At 42.8% G+C, this 22664-nt stretch overlaps 1 protein-coding gene across 10 annotated transcripts in view; it reads right to left on the bottom strand.

Moving 5' to 3' along the window:
- Window positions 1-22664, bottom strand: part of R3HDM2 (R3H domain containing 2) — a 198240-nt gene that overhangs the window by 136233 nt on the left and 39343 nt on the right. Inside the window, exon 1 of one of the 10 annotated variants that reach the window (XM_070937994.1) lies at window positions 16821-16843. The exons of the other annotated variants lie outside the window; for them this stretch is intronic. The gene's annotated coding sequence lies outside the window, so the exon portion shown is untranslated. Of the gene's footprint in view, window positions 1-16820; window positions 16844-22664 lie in introns of those variants that run through there. 10 annotated transcript variants of the gene reach the window in all.

The following is a 22664-nucleotide window of genomic DNA, read 5'->3' as shown; positions in this document are numbered from 1 at the left end:
CCTTGAAAGAAAAGTTCAGGCACCTGGGAAAATGTGATTATTAAATTAGCAGCCGTAAATGGTGAATTCTTATGTTTTTCTAAAAAAAAAAGAATTCTTCAACAGTACCCTTCTCTGTTAAATGGCTTCATTAATTCTTGTTTTTATTCCATAGTATGACTATTTTTCTGTACCCTTTTAATGGATTCCAAAAGAAAGGTGGTACAAAAACAAATATTAGTAGCTAAATGGGGAGGAGCTGTGTCAACTGATCTCTTCTGGTAGAATGACTACTGCTGCTGCTTTCACATGAGTTGCACTTCAAAGTTGCTGGGGCAACTTGACAAGCTACTTCTATAAGCACAACAACAGAGATATTAGGTGCCTTTGTAGCATCTCCAAGGGGATCTGCTTTCATCTGTAATTAAAGTGTCTAAAGTAAACAACAGATGGAATTTTCACCTACTGCCTTAATTACCGAAAAAGGTCCTCTCTTCTATATGCATGCCCAGCCAAGTCAGCATTTGATAATGTTCAACAATACAAAACCATTATGTGTCACAGAAGCACTGTTTGATTTATTCATGGGCATTGTTTTTATTGATCGGGCTATGTGATATTTCACATGGGTAGCCTTCAATGAAAGTTTGTTACACTTGGAACACAGCAATGGCTACAATTATGACACTAAGATTATTATCTTATTGGTATTCCAGGTAGTCTTTGACTTATGACCACAACTGGAACCAGAAATTCCACTGCTAAGAAAGACATTTGTTAAGTGAATCATTGTCAAGTGCACGCTTCTTTTGCCACATTTAAGCAAATCACTGTAGTTATTAAAGGAATCCAGCTTCTACCAACGACTTGGCTTGTCAGAGGCCAGCTGGGAAGATCACAAATTGTGATCACGTAACACTGCCACTGCCACAAATACATGTTAGTTGCCAAGCACCAAATTTTGATCATGTGACTATGGGGATGCTGTGACAGTCCTAAATGTGGGAACAGGTCACTTTTTTCAGTACTGTTGTATGTTTGGATGGTTGTAAATAAATGTAAGTCCAGGATTACCAGTACAGAACAGTTCCATCAGCTTTATAGCTCCAGTTTCTCAAAATACGTCACATGTGCACATGCACAAGGATCTTAAAAACGCTATCATTAACTTAATTGCATAGGTTGATAAAAAAAAGAGAGAGGAATATGGTCTTATATTATTAAACTATCAGAACTGTTCAAAATTGTTCCGGATGATTACATTTAATTGTTGGAGCACTAACCTTCGAAAGATCACAGCACATTGGAAAGTTTAACTTTGCTTGCATTTTTTTGGGATCAGGATGGTTACAGGGACCTCAGCATCTTCAAACCTGAAAATCAGTTTTGTTGTGGGGGGTTTTTTGAGATTTTTTTTTTGTTAAACATTTTTTTAAAAAACAAAAAGAAAGCTTTAATACTTTTTCCGTTTCAACAGTTTCACATCAGTCAAAAATTTCATACTTATACATTTTTTCCTCCCTTATTCTACTATATCTTTTGTGCATATACTTCTAATATTTATTTATTTACATATATACATATAAATACCCACGTACACACTTCCATTTTTACAATTTTTGTTTCCTCATATTTGCAATTATACTTCTACTCCTATTTTGACCATTATTTAATTTTTCCTTGCCTTTTATCTCTCTCCTCCAATTATTCATACCATTTCTCCCACACTAAGTAATATTCTGTTTCCTCTTTTTCTTGTATCTCCTTTGTTAATTTGTCCATCTCCGCACATTCCAAAACTTTTCTGATCAAATTATCTTCGGATGGTATATTATTATTTTTCCAATTCTGAGCGTAGATTATTCTTGCTGCTGTGATAATGTGGATAATTAAGTATTATATTTCTTTTTCATATGACCCTGGGAGTACTCCTAGTAAAAATGTTTCTGGCCTCATCTCTATCTGTTGTTTGGTTATTTCTTCTAATTGTGATCTGGTTCTACTCCAATATTGTTTCGTTCTGTGACAGGACGTATTAATACGTGGTAATACGTTCCCTTTTGCTGTTTGCATTTCCAACACGTTGGTGAGGTATTGGGAAACATCTTTGCCAATCTGGCTGGTGGCAAGTGCCACCTGTAAAACATTTTATACAGAATTTCTTTATAGGATACAAAATCAGTTGTGTTTTTACTAATGGTGCCCGTGCCAAGACTAGCTTGTCAAAATGCCAAAAAGACTGGACAAAGCCACCTACTGTTACATGTGTAATTGCTTATGATTTCAAAAATTATCAAAAATTAAATAAAAAAGAACTGGTCTACCAAACAACCATTCCAGCCACCATCATAATTTTTATTTACTGAATGCATTTACATCTATTTAGGCTCCATAAACATTCTAAATAATAAAGGCAGAATATGAATGAATGAATGAATGAATGAATGAATGAATGAATGAATGATAAAAACCATTCATGGGAAGTGTGGCCTCAGCACAAATACAAACATGAAGACAAAGGTAAGCAGAGGGTAGACACCATCCTGGAGAACTAAAGCAATACAGTGGAAAAGTCTCGATCATTGCTCTTCAAATGGCAAATTGTACCTGGTGACTCAAAAGTATTACCTACATCTGCTCTATTCAACAAGAAACAATACACACACACACACACACACAAAATTTATATTCTTTTGCTTAGAATCCACATGGCTTGCCAATTCTGAAAGGAATGATGTTAAGAACTGTATCTTATTTCTCATACCCTTGTATCTTAACCAGCAATTGAAATCATTAATTTTATTTTCATCTACTTCAAGAAAAACTTTCCTTTAAATACATGGTAAGAGAGTTAACATTATGTTTTAATTAACCTAAATAATCCTTTATTTAATTTAATATTTATTAAATATTAAATATTAATATTTAAATAATCCTTTATTTAATATTACCAAGTTTATTACATTTAAACAACTGTCTAGGGGTATGTCAAACTATTTAGGTCAGCGACAGTTCAGCAGAACTAAAACTTAGAATACTTTCCTTGTTCAAATTTTCAGATAAAATAATATCGGGACAAAGGGAGTAGTAGAGCTGTGGTGGCGCAGCGGTTAAAATGCAGTATTGCAAGCTAATTCTGCATTCCACTCCCAGGAATTCGATCCTGACCTGCTCAAGACTCATCCTTCCATCCTTCCGAGGTTGATAAACTGAGGACCCAGGTTATTGGGGGCATATGCTGACTCTTTAAACCTCTTGGAGAAGACTGTAAAGCACTGTGAAGCAGTATATAAGTCTAAATGAAATGCAAAAGCTGGTGGGAGTCACACTTCCTCCTCTCACAGTGTATCATCTACCAGTCTGCTCCCTCCCTCCCAGCTGCCAATGTCCTTGGGTTTTTTTTTTCCTCCCTCCTTCCAAGTCTTCTCTGCTAGGAACAAAGCAGCCTCATTTCATTCCAAGCATGGACAACTCAAAAGCAGCTATTCTATGTATGGAACATTTTTTGCACAGAATGTTTTGTACAACCCCTAAGTGTTGCTCTTTAAAGAGGAATCAAATGCAGTAAAGTTTATGGAGTTTTCACATTGCGCAGAGACTTCAATAACATATTGCTCCAAACTGAACAATGGCAAGTAGGAATAACATAATATTCTAGCATTAATACTGAGAAAGATTTAAAATGTATTTCAAATTTAGCTTAAAAGTCAATGGACTAAGCCAGTGGTAGGCAAACTTGGCTCTTTCACACCCTGTGGACTTCAACTCCCAGAATTCCTTGGCTGTTTTAGGAATTCTGGGAGTTGAAGTCCACAGGGTGTGAAAGAGCCAAGTTTGCCTACCACTGGACTAAGCTAAACCAACAATATTTAATGTTAAAAAGTTAACACATTTAATTATTATTAAAAGCATTTTAGGATTTCTCAAAAGGGCAAAGGTATCTTAAGGCAATTTCCAAAATAAAAGCTCATGCAATAACAAAAGAGTATAATTTAAAAAACACACACACACACCAGTAACTACAAGCAACATCCAAGTTTAGTATTTAGTTAATGCTAAAATCTAATACACAGTTTCATTAAAACCTAACTATCGGCATATAGTCAGACTGTTCCTAACAAATTATAATGATGAGATTCATTGGCAACAGAAGATAACATTCATAAAACCACTGGTGAAAAGACTCACCTAACCCTTCTCAAAAATGGACAACAAAAATTATATATGAGGTGAATGGCAGACATCCTGCAAAGAACTTAATTTAAAATCAGTCCAGCTGACATAATGTAAATATCAAATGAACTGATAACATCAGTGCCATGAATTTTCAAATGACCACAATCTACACCAGCTGAAGTTTCCAAATCATCTTAAAAACAATCCTTTATTTACCAGCCACTCCCAATCTTTACTGAGTATGCAGAAAGCCATTGTCACCACCTGTAAATCAAGGACAAACCTGCAGCTACTATGTTGAAGCCACAGCCTGGCATTTTCGCTAAAGTATGCATCATTTGAGAATCAGAACTGTCTTTCAAACAGTTCTAACAGTTCCAAATCTCAATTGTAGATAGTTTTAAATATATTTTGCAGGCATCAATTCTGTTTTGCAAGGGTAGCCTGAGAGCCAAGAGCTCCAATAGCATCACTGTTGTTATTCTTAACGATATTGAAAAAGCTGGTACTAGGATTTGTATTCTTACAAGGATAAGATTGTGTAATATAATATTCATGCCTATTGTCAGTGGTTAGAGATGTATTTGTTATGTTAATCATGTATGACTTCTCATATTGATACGGTTGTAGTTTTCCCTGCTCAGTGATACTCCAGATAGGAAATGAACTTCTTTTACTCCCAATATTGAAAGAAGGTTCCTGATCTGAGATAATATGTGGTACCTATCACGCTTAAGAAATGAAGGGTATTGTAACATAAAAAATTAAGAAATGGATGGATAAAAGAAAAAAGATAGGCAAGGAGATAAATACAATTAAATACAGTTACATGTATAGAGACCACAATACCCACAACTGCATTTCTTCATTCGTTCTCAGCTATTATTCCCACATAGTTCAATATAAGTTAAAATGGGTGTTGGTCCTACCTGAACGCCATTTCTAGCAGAGCTGGTAGAGAGCATCCAGGAATAGGTAGTAGCTCTATCTTCTGCATGGAGACTGAGCACGTGATCTTATTTGCATCTCTGGTCCCTCCCTCCTTGTCTGGTGATTCCCCAGTTCGGCGAAGGCATAGCGATGAATAGACTTGTGACCTGTAAAACAGTAGCTCCTCCTGGATTGTGGACCAGACATTAATAAGGGTGGGGCTGGATGCTCTCTACCAGCTCTACTAGAAATGGCAATCAGGTAGGACCAAAGCCCATTCTCCCTAGAACTGGCTCGAGAGCATCCAGGAATGGGACATACCAAAGCCTGCCTGTCCCCTATGGATGGGAGCAGTCTGGTCCTAAGTCCCCCCCGACACTATGAACTCTCTAGAGGACTCACCTCCCAAATGCTGCCTCCGCTGAGGCAAAGGAGTCCAACTTATAGTCTCAAATAAATGGAAATGGGGAGGACCAGGTAGCTGCTTGACACACTTCCTCAATAGAGGCCTATGTCGCCTGTCATGGCCGCGCTCCTGGTGGAATGCGCTGTTATGTGCCTAGGCATTGGTAGGTGTTGCACCTCATATGCCTTGGCAATGCAAGCTCTAATCCAATGACCCACTGTTGAAGGAGTGACCCTGTGTCCTAGTGTAGATGGCTGAAATGAGATAAACAAGGATTCTGTCTTCCGGAAGGAAGACGTGTGTTTGATGTAGATACAGAGGGCCCTTCTAACATCTAACTTATGCCATCTCTGCTCTAGGGCATGTTTTGGGCCCAGGCAGAAGATGGACAATATCAACTCCTGGGCCCTATGTAATTATGAATTGACTTTAGGAATGAAAGAAGGGTCCAAACGTAGAACCACCCTGTCTGGGTGGAATATGCAGAGGTCCTGTCTCACAAAAAGAGCTGCCAGCTCCGAAATCCTTCTGATGTAATTGCGACTAGAACGGCCACCTTAAATGAGAGGAAACATAAACTGGCTGACCTTAAGGGCTCAAAGAGACTCTCCATAAGGGCCTGCAAAACCTTAGTTAGATCCCAAGTGGAATACCTGTGAACCACAGGTGGGCATAAGTTGGAGGTGCCCCTGAGGAATCTGTGCATTGTGGGATGCTTAGTAAGTGACTCTAAACTTCCGCATGATAGGACAGAAGACAGCGCTGCTGTCTGTCTCTGGATGGTGTTGGGTGTCCAATCCTTGTCCAATCCCTCCTGGAGGAACTCCAAGATCTGCACCACTGAAACCTCCAAGGGATCAGCCCCTGATCTAGAGCACCAGGAGCAAAAAGCCTTCCAGGTCGAATTATATATCCTGTCGATGGACTGTCATCTAGAAGCTTGGATGGCTTGAATGACTCTGGAGGAAAAATTCTCCTGCCTCAGGGACCACGACTCAATCGCCAGGCAGTCAGTTTGAGCCACTGAGGCTCCGGATGGACCAGGTTCCCCTGGCTCAGGTATAATCTCTCCCAAGGTATTCTCCAGGGTGGTCTCATGGACAGGTGGGCCAGGTCTGCAAACCATGGTCTTCTGGGCCAATAGGGAGCTAACAGGATCACCTCCGCCTTCACCGTACCTTCCTGATGACTGCCGAAATCAAGGCAAGGGGGGGGGGGGAAATGCGTATAAAAGGCCCCGAGGCCACGGGCTTCACAGGGCATCTGTCCCTTCCGCCCATGATCTGAACCTGATGAAAAACCTCGGCAGGTGAGTGTTTTCTGGAGAGGCAAACAGATCTATAACCGGCCTCCCATAACGAACTGTCAGCTCCTGGAACAGTGAGGGGTGGAGATGCCACTCTGAATGGTCCACTGTCACCCTGCTGAGGCAATCTGCCTGCACATTCAGGACCCCAGAGATGTGCTCTGTCCTTATGGATTGAAGATGACTCTCCGCCCAGGGTCCCAGACCATGAGGGACCTGGAATGAGTCCCCCCTTGGAGGGGATTCCAAGTCCATGATGTGGACTTTGGCTGTCAGGTTGTCTGTTAAAACCAAAACATGTTGTCCCGCTATGGCTTCCTTGAAACTCTTGAGAGCCAGGTAAACCGCCCTGAGCTCCAGCCAATTGATCTTGTGCGACAGGTCCACCTGGGCCCACCGGCCCTGTGCAATCTGTGACTGGCAATGGGCCCCTCAACCATAAAGGCTGGCATCCATGATGGTTAGACAGTCTGGCTCCTTGAAGAGGCATCCTTTGGTAAGGGCCTGTGACCTCTACCACCAAAGGGACTGCAGTACCTGTACAGGAATTTTTTTTTTTTTTGCTTTAATTTATATGCCTCCGTTCTCTGGAGACTCAGGGCGGCTTACAATGCGTTAAGCAATAGCCTTCATACTTTTGTATATTTATACAAACTCTTACCCTGTCCTGGGAATTGCTCCTGCTGGATCATTGGTAAGGCAGGAGAAACCACTACAGTGCCCTGGCGTGTACTCGTGCCCACGGTACAATGGAGATGCATGACATCATCTTCCCCAGGAGCTGCGACAGGAGTGGTACTGTGTCCATGGCCGTGATGTGGCTTGCTAACTGTTGCCAGCTGTCCCGTCTCTCCGGGGATAGAGAGACCATGCATACAGATGTATCTATAATGGCTCCCAAATGGAGCAATCTGGTGGTCGGATGAAAATGACTCTTCCTGTTGTTTATTGAAAAGTCATGTTTTTGTAGGACCTGGATAGTGATCCTTAAGTCTGCCACTGCCTGAACTGCTGACGAGGACTGAATCAGAATGTCGTCCAGGGAACATTGGACCCTGATTGGCACGGATCGAAGATGGGCTGCTAAGGCCGCCAATATCTTTGTAAAGGCTTGTGGCACTGAAGACAAGCCGAATAGCATGGCCTTGTATTGATAATGCCTTTCTGCACATGAGAAACGAAGGAACTGTCTGTGAGCAGGTCTGATGGGTATATGGAGATATGCCTCTGTGAGGTCTATGGAGGTGAGGAAGTCGCCCTGTTGTATACCTCCCAGAATTATTGGAGTGAGTGCATTTTGAAGCATTTGTACTCCAGACACTTGTTCAGACGTTTGAGGTCTAGAATAGTTCTGCACCCCCTGGAGCTCTTTTGAACCAAGAACAGTATCAAGTAGAAGCCCAGTCCCCTTTCCTCCTGAGGGACAGGTTGAATTGTCTTGATCTCCAGCAGGTGTTGAATCGGTGAGTCCATCAGGTTTTGTTCCTGAGTACCCACCTGTCTGATGTGGTGGCCTCCCACTGATGGAAATGGAGGCTGAGCTGACCACCCAGATGTGTGACAGCCCTGCAGTCACTTTGAACGATGATATGGGCGACTTCCTGCCCCATGAAAGGGCCGCTTCCTCGGAAATCGTTGGCGGACCCAGAACTCGGATCTCTCCATCTGTCTCTCCTGTGTGCCTGAATAAGGTCTCTGGAAATGTTGGAATTCACCTCCCGACTCTGGAGAAGGAAAGGATTGCCTCCTAAAATAAGGTGAGTACCTTCTGTCCCCCATCTGGTAAAGGGAGGGCATGGCTTTGCTCCTGCCCTTGGTCTCCACCAGGATGGATTTGAGGGCCTCTCCAAACAAGTTATTGCCTGTGAAAGGGACTGAAGTAAACTTCCACTTGCATTTATTGTCAGCCTGCCAATGCTTCAGCCATAGCAGGCAATGGGCTGTTACTGAAGAGGTCAACGATCTGGATGCGAACTTAGCCACATTCAAGGAGGCATCTGCTGAAAACTCAGCTGTAGCCACCAGCTTATTTATATCCTGATGAATTCTCACATCCTCTGGGGAGGGATCATCTCCTGAATCCGGCGAAGCCAGAGCAAGGAAGCCCCATTGAAGAAGGAAGCTGATGTGGCAGCCTTAATAGCCCAGGCTGCTGCCTGGTGGGCCTTCCGCAAGGACCCTTCAGCCTTTTTGTCCTCTGCCTTCAAACAATCCATTGCCTCTGTAGGCAAGAGTGCTACTGAAGTCATGGCAGCCACTGGTTTGTCCACAGTGGGAACCTCCAATACTTCAGAAACATCTGATGCTACATTGTAAAGCCCTTTTTCTATTATTATTATTATTATTATTATTATTATTATTATTATTATTATTATTATTTTATTTATATACCGCCCTTCTCCCGAAGGACTCGATTAAAAAGATTAAAAACATAAATATACAATATCATAGTTAAAATTAATTAAAATCATTAAATAGTTTTGGCCAAATTTTAAAATCCAATATTAAAACCCAATTTAAAATCATTCAGTTAGACAGCCCGCCTGTCGGAACAGTGGGGTCTTCAGGGCACAGCGAAAGACCCGGAGGTCAGAGATGTTACGAATATCCAGGGGCAATTCATTCCAAAGGGCAGGAGCTCCAACAGAGAAGGCTCTCCTCCTGGGTATCGCCAGCCAACATAATTTGGCCGACGATACCCTGAGGAGTCCCTCTCTGTGGGAGCGGACTGGTCAGTGGGAGGCTATTGGTGGCAGAAGGTGGTCCCGTAAGTACCTGGTCCTATGCCATGGAGTGCTTTAAAGGTGGTGACCAACACCTTGAATTGCACCCGGAAGACCACTGGGAGCCAGTGCAGCTCGCGCAGGAGAGGTGTTACATGGGCGTTAATGAGGTGCGCCCATAACCACCCGCGTGGCCGCATTCTGGATCAGTTGGTGCCTCCGAGTGCTCTTCAAGGGGAGCCCCATGTAGAGAGCATTACAATAGTCCAGACGGGAGGTGACGAGGGCGTGAGTGACCGTGTGCAAGGTGTCCCGGTCCAGAAAGGGACGCAACTGGCAAATCAGGTGAACCTGATAAAAAGCCCCCCTGGCTACGGCCGTCATATGCTCTTCTAAAGACAGCCGTGAGTCCAGGAGGACACCCAGATTGCGAGCCCTCTCTGTGGGGGGCAAAGATTCACCCCCAATAGTCAGCGATGGCACCAGGTGACTATACCGGGATGCCGGAAGCCACAGGCACTCAGTCTTGGAAGGGTTGAGTCGAAGCCTGTTACTCCCCATCCAGATCCGCACGGCCTCCAGGCACTGGGACATCACATCAAGGGCATCATTGGGGTGGTTTGGGGTGGAGATATACAGCTGGGTGTCATCAGCGTACTGATAGACTCTCACCCCCAAACCATGGATGATCTCACCCAGCGGCTTCACATAAATGTTGAACAGAAGGGCGAGAGGACCGACCCTTGCGGCACCCCCCAAGCGAGGCACCTCAAGGTCGACCTCTGCCCCCCCGCCAACACAAACTGCGAGCGGTTGGAGAGGTAGGAGGAGAACCACCGTAACACGGTGCCTCCAATTCCTAGCCCCCTCAACCGCTGCAGCATGATACCATGGTCGATGGTATCAAAAGCCGCTAAGAGATCTAATAGGACCAGGACAGAGGAGCAACCCCCGTCCCGGGCCCTCCAGAGATCATCAACCAACGCGACCAATGCCGTTTCTGTGCTGTACCCCCGCCTGAAGCCCGACTGGTACGGGTCCAGATAGACAGCTTCCTCCAGGTACCGGTGTAGCTGTCGCGCCACCACACTCTCGACAACCTTCGCCACAAAACGAAGGTTGGAAACCGGACAGTAATTTGCTACTACAGCCAGGTCCAGGAATGGCTTCTTGAGGAGGGGCCTCACCACCGCCTCTTTCAAGGTGGCAGGAAAGGCACCCTCACTCAATGAAGCATTTATAATCCCCTGGAGCCAGCCTTGCGTAACCTCCCTGGAGGCCAGTACCAACCAGGAGGGGCACGGGTCCAATAAACATGTGGCAGCACTAAGCCCACCCAGAATCCTGTCCACGTCCTCGGGAGCCACAGGGTCAAACTCTTCCCAGATCATATTCTCAAGACTCACCCCTGTCTTCCTCCCCGGACTCACCCAGTCGGAGTCCAAGCCTTCCCGAATCTGAGCGACTTTATCATGCAGGAATTGCACAAAATCCTCAGCTCGATCCTGCAAGGGATCTTCCTGCACTTCCACCCGAAGGAGGGAATGGGTTACCCTAAACAGAGCAGCTGGGCGGTTCTCTGCAGATGCGATAAGAGTGGAAAAATAGTTAGATTTTGCCGCTTTTATCGCCACTAGGTAGGTCTTGATATAAGACCTCACCTGTGTCCAGTCAGATTCGGATTGACTAGTCCTCCAACACTCTCTAGGTGTCTTTTCCGATGCTTCATCTCTCTCAGCTCCTCGGAGAACCAAGGAGCCAATTGAGATCGGCATCGGGTCAGAGGCCGCAAAGGCACGACGCAGTCCAAAGCCCCTGCGGCCGCACTATCCCAGGCGGCCATCAGGTCTTCAGTCGAGTCGTGTGCCAGAATCTCAGGAAATGGCCCAAGCTCCATCTGGAACCTTTCGGGATCCATCAGGCGCCTGGGACGGAACCATCTAGTCGGTTCCATCTCCCTGCGGCGGGGGGAAGCGGCTTGAAAGTCTAAGCGAAGGAGCGAATGATTTGTCCATGACAGGGGTTTAATGTCTAGGTCCCCTCTACCAAGATCATTCAGCCACTGACCAGAGATAAAAATCAAGTCCAGAGTGTGTCCCCCCCATGTGAGTGGGGCCTTGCACTAACTGGGTCAGGTCCATGGCCGTCATGGAAGCCATGAACTCCCGAGCCACTTCTGACATCTCACCGACAGATGGCAGGTTGAAATCCCCCATAACAATAAGTCTGGGCGTATCAACTGCCACCCCGGCAATCACGTCGAGTAGCTCAGGCAGGGTCGCCGCCACGTGGCAGGGAGCCAGGTACGTAGTCAGCAAACCCTTCTGCACCCCACAACCCCACTTCACAAAAAGGGACTCACATCCGGCTATCTGAGGAACAGTGGCCTCCCTCGGACAAAGACTTTCTCTAATAATTGCCGCTACTCCCCCACCCCTCCCCTGGGCCCTCAGCTGATGAAATGCACAGAAGCCTGGAGGGCACATTTCAACGAGGGGAACCCCCCCTCCCGGCCCAACCAGGTCTCCGTAATCCCAGCCAGGTCTACACCCTCCGCAATAAGATCACAAATGAGGGGGGCTTTGTTAATTACCGACCTGGCATTACATAACATCAGTCGAGGACCCAAGGCCTGAGATTCTGAGCAATCCAGGACACGAGCCACACTATGGGGGCTGGAGTGCACAATCACTCGAAGACAGCACGTGCGCATCCCCAGAACCTGATATGGCCCCCTGCGCCTGCCATACCTGCCCCTCCCACTTATCACTTTGATGGAACTGCCCTTCCTTTCGCCCCCCCCAGCGCCCCGGTCAAATTACCCTTCTCCCCTCCTCCGCTGCGCCCATCCAACCCACTACCCCACACAGTGGCTATATGGACCCCCCAGTCCATCTCTACAGCCCCCTCCCCCCCCTCCCAGGTCCCCTTAAAAGCGTCCCTGCTACCCTTTTTAAAAAAACCCTCAACCCCCTCTTTTTCACATGTCACCTCTCCGGGTCCCAAAACCTGTCATTGAGGTAGGCCCTCGATAATGTGGAGGGCCACGTCTGCGAGAGGGGGGCATCTCACAGTGCAATTAGTTCAGCCGCCAAATACATCCACTAAGAAGACCAAACGGAACTGGTATCAGATCTAGATGGAGGCATGCCCACTCTAGGATTGGCCCACTGCCTTTGAACCACATCCACATCAAATAATTAGGGTGATGGGATCACTTCAGTTTCCACCGTAGGTTCAGAAAAGAGCAAATGACCTGAATCCCCTGGGCTCTGGGTCGATTCAGAAACTTGGTCAGGATCCAAATTTGTTATAGCCTTGGCCTTACGCAGCAATGATTTAAATAAATCTGTCTTAAAAAGGCCTGTGAAAGGCAATGGATCCGGATTTAGCCCTTCATCTTCTGAAAAGGTCTAGAATTTCTCCTCCTCAGCTGAGGAGTCCCCACTCCTCATAGAAGGAGTTAGAGAAGCTCCCGAGGATCCAGCCAATCCTCCTGAAGCATAGGTTGTGCCTGTTGATGTTGGAAAGAGGAAACCCCTTGAGAAGGTAAATTCCTCTGCTGCAAACCTGCAGCTATTTCCTGCCTAATAGTTTGGGAAATGATCTGTTTTAACTGTTCAGGCAATTCTGAACCAGCTTCCTCCACTGGGCAGAGCCCCGCTGCAGTGGGAGTAAACGAGGCTTCTGGCCTAGCTCTGGGAGAAGGGATAAGCTCCTCTGATCCTGCTGCAGGCAACATAGGGCTTGCAATAGAAAAGGCTTTAGCTCTATCCAAAACCTCTCCCAAGGTTGGATAGCACACTTCTCTGGAGCCATCTGCTAACCATTCCCTGCAAGAGGCAGTTTGCAGAGGTCCTGGATCATTAGCAGGAGCCAATGGCCTTTCTTCCTGAGGGCAGGAAGCCTCTGCCCCTCCCATAGGAGAACATTCCTGATCCAGGCTTTTCTCAGTCTGGATCTTAGCCAGTTCTTTCTCTAATGCCTTTTGTTTTGGTATCGTTTTGCAACTTTTTCCGCCATCTTTGAGCCTCTGCTACTCCTAGAAGCAGTTGCATGGCTCCTAGTTGTAGCTCTCCTGGCTGCAGCTCTCTGTGCAGATGGGCTCAGGCTTAGAGCCCAGGAAACCCCAAGGTAAGCTCTCTTTCTGCCCACTTTGGGCTGCTGGCTGGTGGAGCACACACAAGGTACCATTTTCCACTCTGAATATAGGCAGGCGGACCTGCAATAGGTAGCTGCTGGCGTGGCTCAATTCACACTCCCTGTGCTCCCGCCTCTTACCAGTATGCCCCAGACGCTGCTGGGCAGTGACTGAGTCCCCTTCCGCCTTCCTGATGGGACTGCCCAGGCCTCCGCTCGCCAAGGAGCCAGATACTATTTACAGGCCCTTACCCTATTTACAGGCCCTTACCCTATTTCCCCCAAAATAAGACATCCCCTGATAATAAGCCCAATCAGGCTTTTGAGTGCATGGCAATAAGGCCAAGCGCTTATTTCAGGGTTCAAAAAAATATAAGACAGGGTCTTATTTTCGGGGAAACACGGTACTCCAAAGGGATGGAAGGACAATAACCTATTTGCCTCTTCTGAAGAAGGAAAAAGAGAAAGCATTACTGTAGCAGGCCCAGCCAAGAAGAAACTGTTTTAATGGAGGGTGGCTACATCAACAGTTCTAATAAAGAAGGAATCTAGGCAGAACCAACTATGCTCATTAAGGCCATGAAAGTCAGATGGGTGACTATAGGCCAGCCACTCTCTCTCAAGCCCCAAAGGAACAGTGATGTCACCAGCTAATCCTTTCCAACCCGCAAGCGCCTTGGTACTTTTGACACGACAACAACTCTCTCTCAGCCCAACTCACTTCACAGTGTTGTTATGCAGAAAATAGAACAAGGAAGGAAGGTGTGCTGGATATGTTTGCCACCTTGATTTATTCATAAAGTTAATAAAGGCAGGATACAAATAAAAAAATAAACAAGGCCTGCCTCTGCAAACATGGCCATTAGGCACAGTTTCATAGAAGGTACTTTACTTTCCACTGACTTTTTCTGGGAATATTGCTGTAATATTTTTTGTTGTTTTCAAAGAATTGTAGATGAATTTATTCCAAAGTACATTTCTAGTCACCAAAGGATGAACCTAACATTCCCATCCTAGATGAACAGGATGGTCAAAAGTCAAACAATTAACTACTTTACTATATTTACTGAGGTACAATGTTCTTCTATTTTCTCTGTTTCTTTGCCTGTAGCTAATGTGAATTATTCAATAAAGAACTTTCACCACACACAGATGAAGTAATTCCATGAGACTAAAAGGGACAGGGTTTCTTCCACATGACAGAAAGAAATTTTAAGCCCTATCTTTCACCTAGGAAAGTTGGACTTCACTTCTTCCCTTCCAGATTCATCTTTCAATATCCCAAACACACTTTAGACTTCATTCAACAATCATTTATTTTCACCAATCATGACCTAAACATAAAGAAGTTCTGTCTTTCTATATGGTTTTGGACACATCAAAATTAATTGAGCCATCTTTCCTTTATTGCTTGATTCCCTGATAAGCAGCTAAAGCAAATGCTTCAGTAGTTTAATAAGAGCTTTTTCTATCACACAACCATTAAAGGTAGCTTGTTTACAACTGTGTAGTAATGTCAGTTTTGTTAACAAGGGGGGAAAACAGCTTTCTTTCTAAATTAAGTTATCCTTCTCTTCTTTTTTTCATTTGAAGACTTAGACTTGCCTACAGCGGTAAACAAATTCCCAGGATACTTTCCAACTCACAAAGCTATCCACAGGTAATGATGGGGAAGAGACTATAATTTCATTCTTGGAAATGATACTCAGGGGACAATGAACAGAGTAAATTCATTTTTCCAGCAGGATTTATATATAATTTGCATTTCTTCCTACCCAATCAAATGTTGGAAAGAAATTAAGTAAAGAGAATCAAGAACTCTATCTATCTGCTCATCAGCATGATAATTCTTCAAAAACAGAACTGAACCAAATTTGGAAGGAAGGGGTGAACTAGAAATGGTTTCAATCAGTTGGGGGCTGCAAAGAAAAAAAATCCTAGGTTTCTCCTACAGCACCCCCCAGTCACTTACTCCAAAGTAAAGCATATACACATATAACCACTGGTAATAAATGGGCGGGAAGGAATGCTTTTCTCTTTGTCTTCTATTTAGCCAATGTAATGTTAGATTCCACACAGCATCATAGACTGTGAATATCATAGAGTAGAAGGAACTTACAAACTACTCCATCTCATACCACCACCATTCCCTGCTCAGTGATGTTATAAGACTGTTAAAGCTCCCTTCGTCCACATAGATGATGTGTCCAGGTAGCACCAGCCACAAAATGTAATAGCTTTAAGAACAACCTTGAGGAAGAGCTGCAACCAAGGCAACAGTCAGATACAGTAACAGAAATTTCAGTCCAAAGCAAGAATGGAATTTGAGAACGCCTCTCAGACTTGATTCTCCCTACTTATTTCCTAGATAAAGGCAAGGAAGGGCAGGCACATTCAATATTGCAAGATTCTGTTATTCAAACCCTATAGTAAAAAATAGTTTTGGCATTCATAACTTCGCTGTTCAGGATTGGTCTACCTCAAACACAATCCTGGAGCAGAAACATTAGAGAGGCTATAATTATTTGAGAGATCCTGCTGGTTTTCAAAGGCACCACCCCGCACATACCTGGTTGTGGGACTCTGCTCATGACATTAGCCACTAGGGATCAGATGGAACTATACTAGTCTGCTTTTATTGGCCTCTGTATCCAGCTCCTCCAGGCAATCTCTGGGTTAGAGTTCCCCAAATTAATGGTACCAGGGAATTTCAATCTTACCTCTCTGGGCACAAATTCAGAGGTAATTCCACAGCAACCATGAACCAGATGGTTATGGGGCCAACTCACAATTGCAGCCACACATAAGAATTGGTTTTATCTCAAGGAATTTGTGGTGTGATCTGGAATAGGAAGATACAACCATCAATCCCTTGTCCCAAAGGTGCTTTTTCAAGAGCACCTTTGCTTTTTCAGGCAACTGAATTTTCTGGTTTTTCTTCGAAGGCATTTTGCTCCTTAGATGAGCTTCAAGTTGAAGTGTTTGGTCTTCGAAGAAAAACAAGAAAGTCCAGTTGCCCCTTGAAAAAGCACCTTTGGGACAACCATGACCTGGATGACTGAGAATCTCCATAGACATCAACCCTTTGCCATAGTTGGAACACTCCGTTAACCCTAGAGTTCTCTACTGCTAACCCTTGCTGCGAGGAGGAAGAACATACTTGATTGATCCACTCAAGGCCCATGATGGTCCCTGTTGAATTGAAAATGAATTTGGGTTCATTCCTGAAGATCTCGTGCATGGTTCATCTGAGGTCCTTGTTGCTGCTTAGAACGAGATGGAAGTCATGTCCTTGCATCAATTTTCATCTGTGTGGAAAGGCAGCCCAAGGCTGCGGGGACCTGGGGACATGAGAAAGTAAGCAAAGGCTTGCAAGGACCCCAAGGAGTGGGAATCAGAACCCAGAGTGTCTTAGGGAGTGTGGGAGGACTTGGGAGGGCCAAAGAAGGCAGGCCTCCCCTATCTGAGGCATTGCATGCTTCATTTAACAACCACATCAGGAAAAGTTCAGAAAAGTGATCACATGGGTATCTTGCTTAAAGACCATCACAATTTGCAACACTAATGGGCAAGCTCCATTATGGTCATTACTCAAAGACCAATTGCTAATAATGATGTAAAGTGCTCATTATCTTCCAGCAATATTATTTGCCACACATTGTAATTAATCAGTTTGATAACCATTCCACTATATCTGTCAGGGCACTGGGAAGGGAAATGGTAAGCACCCCAACACCGCAATCTCAGAAGAAAAGCACACTAGATGATAAAATACAAATGCTGAAAAAAAGCCAGTTAGAAAGTCCAAGCAGTGGAGCGAAGAAAAGATCAAGTCTTGGCTGACTGAGTTAACAAACTGGAGCTCCACAGAGGAAGGAGGCAGGCTTATGCAAATTTTAACTCAGTCTCTGGCCAATCAGTTGAAATTAAATCCACTGCTTGGACTCGCTAAGCAGCGCACCAGAGAATAATGCTTTATCTATTTTTTTCTATTATATGGAAAATGCAGAGATTCTAAAACCTACGGGGGAATGGATTGGATGATGGTAAAGATGTCAAAAAAATATATAAAGCTAGATTCGGATCAGCTAGAAAAAAAATGAAGAAAACTTGAAGAGTTGAAAGTTCTTCAATGGATCCATTCTTAAAATAGATCAGTTGTCTAAAATGATCAGGAATATTTTTGTAGTAAAATTTGCAATAGGCTTTCAACTGTGCAATATGATTCCTTCAAAAGGTAGGAACCGATAAGCATGACAATGTTCTAGATATACACTGATGCAAAGACAGGAAACTTCTCATAATAGCTTATCCAATCCACACAGAACTATTCTTGCCCCTCTGCCACTTTCTAATACCACCACTCTTCTTAGTGGAGAGGGTCTGCTTTATTGATCTCTGCAGAGTTAAAAGTCTTTTCCAGTGTTCTGGAAAGGATGGTATCTCAGATGACTGGAGCAGCACTCCTTCCATGTCAAGAGTTTCAAATCAATTTCAAATGTCTTCCTGGGTTGATTTTTTGTTGTTGTTATTGTTACAGATGCCCAAGTACTCATTTCTTCTAATAACATGTCCTATCATTTGCACTCGGATAAGTTCTTGTACTCTGTTCTCCTTAGAGATTTCATTTGCTGGCCTTCCTAGAAAACTTTGTGTGAAAATTGTATGGTCATCACCTTCCCTGATGAATCTTAAGAAAAGCTAGTCCCCAGCCCTTGAATTTTTTTTCAAGGGCTGGTACTTGCAAGTAAGTCCAATTAGCAAATCCTTCTGGTAAGAAGACCAATACCACACACACCTGACAAGTCACCACAGCTGTTCCACGAACATCCAGCCTTTTAGCAGGATCATAGGTCAACTGCATTCTCTCCCCCCCACCCCTAAACTCTCTGGCTCAACTCCTCTGTTCCTGTTTGTCTGCTCTGCTTACTAAAGAATAGTGGCTGACAATTCATTTTAGCTATTTAGGGACTCATATATCAATGTCACGGACATGGTGGCTCAGATGCTAAGCTTGTCGATCAGTAGGTTGACAGTTCAGCGGTTCAAATCCCTAGCACCATGTAACGGAGTGAGCTCCCGTTACTTGTCCCAGCTTTTGCCAACCTAGCAGTTCGAAAGCATATAAAAAATGCAAGTAGAAAAATAGGGACCACCTTTGGTGGGAAGGTAACAGCGTTCCATGCGCCTTTGGTGCTTAGTCATGCCGACCACATGACCACAGAGACATCTTTAGACAGCACTGGCACTTCGGCTTAGAAACAGAGATGAGCACCGCCCCCTAGAGTCAGGAACGGCTAGCACATATGTGCAAGGGGAATCTTTACCCTTACCTTATAGCAGTGTCACCCGGCAAATTCTTGTAGCAGCCATAGAATAACCAAATAATGCTAAAAAAAAAAAACCTAACCATCAGGAAGCTTTGCTAATAGGCTGGCCAGCGAGGACAATTCATCCATGTCCTCAGATATTCACGTACATTTAAATTATAGCATTCAAGGCCAAGAAAATGTTCAATTCCATGAAAAATTATACTAATACATTATTCAAATTAATTAAGTATTTTCTCTGGTGGGATATGTAATTGGTGCTTTTTAAGCATTTTTAAAGAATTCTTGAGGCAGCAATGCTGTTTACAAATTGCAACAGAAATACATACAGGGAGCCCTCGACTTACAACCATCTGTTTAGTGACTGTTCAAAGTTACAACAACACTGAAAAAAGTGACTTATAACCATTTTTCACACTTGCAACTATTGCAGCATCCCCATGGTCAAGTGATCAAAATTCAGATGCTGGGCAACTGGCTCATATTTTTGACAGTTGCAGTGTCCTGCAGTCACATGATCACCTTTTACGACCTTCTGACAAACAAAGTCAATGGAGGAAGCCAGATTCATTTAACAACCCACAACCTGCAGTGATGCAGTTAACAAATGTGGCAAAAAAGGTGGTAAAGTGGGACAAAACTCATTTAATGTCTCGCTTAGAGACACAAATGTTGGGCTCAATTGTGTTCATAAGTCAAGGTAATCGCTCATATCAGAAAAAGATGATTAGCAAAAGACATGTTGTAAAAGATTTTAGTTTGATTTCATAGAAACTGAAATCCAGGATTAAAATTGTATGGATCAGCACATGTACATAATTAAAAATATGCTTTTATTCTTAATGTGTTAATGGGGATACTGTATTGATAGTTTTGATAGCATATAACATTCCTGGATATAAAATCATGCAATTCAAGTCCCTGTAACAGTACAAAGACTATCACAGCCAAAAGGAAATAGCAAGCAAATTGTTGTTGCAGTTTCTATATCTAGCAAGATGCATAATTATGGTTATTTTGGAAAAAGCTCTTTTTTTCAAAGACAGTTGTCCATATAAATAGATGAACAGAATTTGAACTTATATCTGTATGCAAAGTCTGTTACATTCTTCTGTTCTCTTGGGGAAAAAACACTGTCAAATATATAAATATATCCTAACAATAGTGCAAAACTGTGGAGGGTTTGGTAGATTACTTGCAGTACAGACTGTAAGTGATAAAATTATATTTCAGGTATTAGAAAAATTGTCAGCATTTTACTGAATAAGACAAGAAAGGAAACGAAGTTCTCCCAATGTCCTAGTGCGAAAAACAGATTATAAGATTAAATATGTTTAAGATTTTTTTCTCTCTCTCTCTAGATGTAACAAGTTATTACTGTTTAATCAACAAAACAATATAGGCATATCTTGGAAACCTAAGGCTGAGCTAAAAAAAAATCCTCAAATGACTTAACTAGAGTTTAACTATGAGCTATTCTAAGAATAGATATTCCTATTTCAGCCAATCATTAGAGAGCATTTCACCATAAGACATCATAAGACAATATGCCATAATCAATCGACATGCATTATAGGAACTGTACTGCTTACATTAAGCCTGTGATTGGTAAGGGCAAAGATATCAAATCATGAATAAACTGAAGTTATATACAAATTTGCCATTCAATAAGCTAATTTTCTTCCATGACTGATCTTCAATGACTAATATACACAGGGTTCAACAACTGCCTTAGCTACCGTATGTCCCAAATCAGTAATACTGCTTCCAAAATTATGTAAAAATGTTCTATAAGAAAAAAAGGGGGGAGGCAGATGGTTTCATGGAACATTTTTAAAACTTATATCTTGTCCTTATAAAGAATTATGACTTGTTTTAAAAAGTGATTTAAAATAACCTAAATCATTATATTATATCACACTGAAGGACACTCAATTAGACAAGGCTGATATAAGAAAAATATTTCTTTTATCTAACTTCTTTCATCATATTGTCTCTAATGTACCACGTATCATTTAGATAGTGCTTACAAAGGTTGTAAAACTTTTAAGCGTTTGTTTTGAAATAAGTAGACAAATTTGATGTGTTTGGTATATAATATGCATGCTTCTTTTTTCACCACTAACAGTACAGAAATATTCTTGAGGCAGAATTATTTCTATTCTGAAGCCAAGTAATATCCCTCTTAATGAAACCCAAGAGTGCTGTAAAGATACTCTTGCGCTCCTGATTCCATTTTCTAGAAGTAAGCAAGTTCATGAGAACTTACATCCTATTCCTAGAATCATCCCGAGACAATCATACCATTTCCTGCCAGGTTTGAATATGCCCACATCTAAGCTTCTCAAATTAATATCCTAAATATGAAATTAACTCCTTTGTCATATAACTGTAGAACAGTCTTTGCCATTCAAGTCTATCGTCTCATTATATATGGGTATAAAAAAAATAAGATTAATGTTTCTGGCCGTTTTATTTATATATTGGGAAGCTAGAACATCTCAATTTATCCTCTCATACTGCTTCTGTAGCATGGTGATGAAAGAAATAAATGTTCCACCTCGCAGTGGTGCGGGAAGAATACATGAATTAAAAATAGTTATATACATACACACACCATCTCTATGACAACTGAAGAATAATTCCAAGGCTGATGTAAAAACTGCTGGATAAAATTAAGAATTTTGCGAAACAGGACATGAAACCTTGCTCATTTTTGGCCTTAGGACCTGAAAAATATATGCTACTGACAATGGTTCAAAGACCTTAGCAGAGATCCATGGTTATATTTCAATTACAAGGTGTTGAATTGCAGGGGTATATTTTAGTTTTCAGCTGCACAACAGGCTTTTATTCCCACCCCCCACCCCCATTTCAAGGACTGCAGTTAGTGAAATAAAAATGTGAGCAGTAAAGAAAGAAAAGACGATGCCTCCAATTAAATAATTTCTGATGAAAGTAACATCAGAAAAAAGCCAGCCTTTTCAAAAGAGCACGTCAAACCAACATTAAAACTTTAACTTTTTTTTTTTTTAAAGCTGACAAAGCAAGTGGGCTGCTTGTGCCCACACTGACTGGAAAGGAAATTAATGGGAGTCATAAATGAGTCATAGGCTGTGCTGTGCATACAAAACACACTCACAATGCAAAATGAAAGCTGAGCAATATCTGAAGGGATACATCAAACTTAGCCACACTAAAAAAGGCACAGAAGGAAATCCCAGTGTTCTGACACAGAGGCAGCCTATGAAGTAACAGATCCACTTATTTATCTGATGCATCCCCAAACCTCAAAGTGAAAAATAAGATTGGAAGGGCTACTGCCCTCACCACCATTTTGCTTACAAACTCAGGGAGACAACCTAAAGGGACCCTATTCCATCCACAATATGGAAACAACCTAGGCATGTCACAAAGAGAGCACAAGGGGTGATTTTAAAGACAGCAGATTTCCCAACTGCAAACAAGTTTAAAAAGGAAGGATTTTCCCATCCCTCTTATCTTTGAACAGCCAGTGGAATAGTCAAAAGAAGATAACTTGCAAATGCAAATTCCAAATACATTTTAAAAAGGTGGCTTCTGATAAAGAAATCTATGAAAAATCCCAGAGCAATTTATTGCTGCCCAAAATACTCCTCTAGCAAGAATTCAGAGATCATATTAGTTCAAATTAA

The sequence above is a fragment of the Pituophis catenifer genome, unplaced genomic scaffold (assembly GCF_029215685.1).
Source record: "Pituophis catenifer annectens isolate HBS135680 unplaced genomic scaffold, rPitCat1.0.hap2 SCAF_2, whole genome shotgun sequence".
Classification (NCBI taxonomy): Eukaryota; Metazoa; Chordata; class Lepidosauria; order Squamata; family Colubridae; genus Pituophis; species Pituophis catenifer.
The sequence above is the reverse complement of the archived record's forward strand: the minus strand, read 5'-3'. Positions and strand labels throughout refer to the sequence as shown.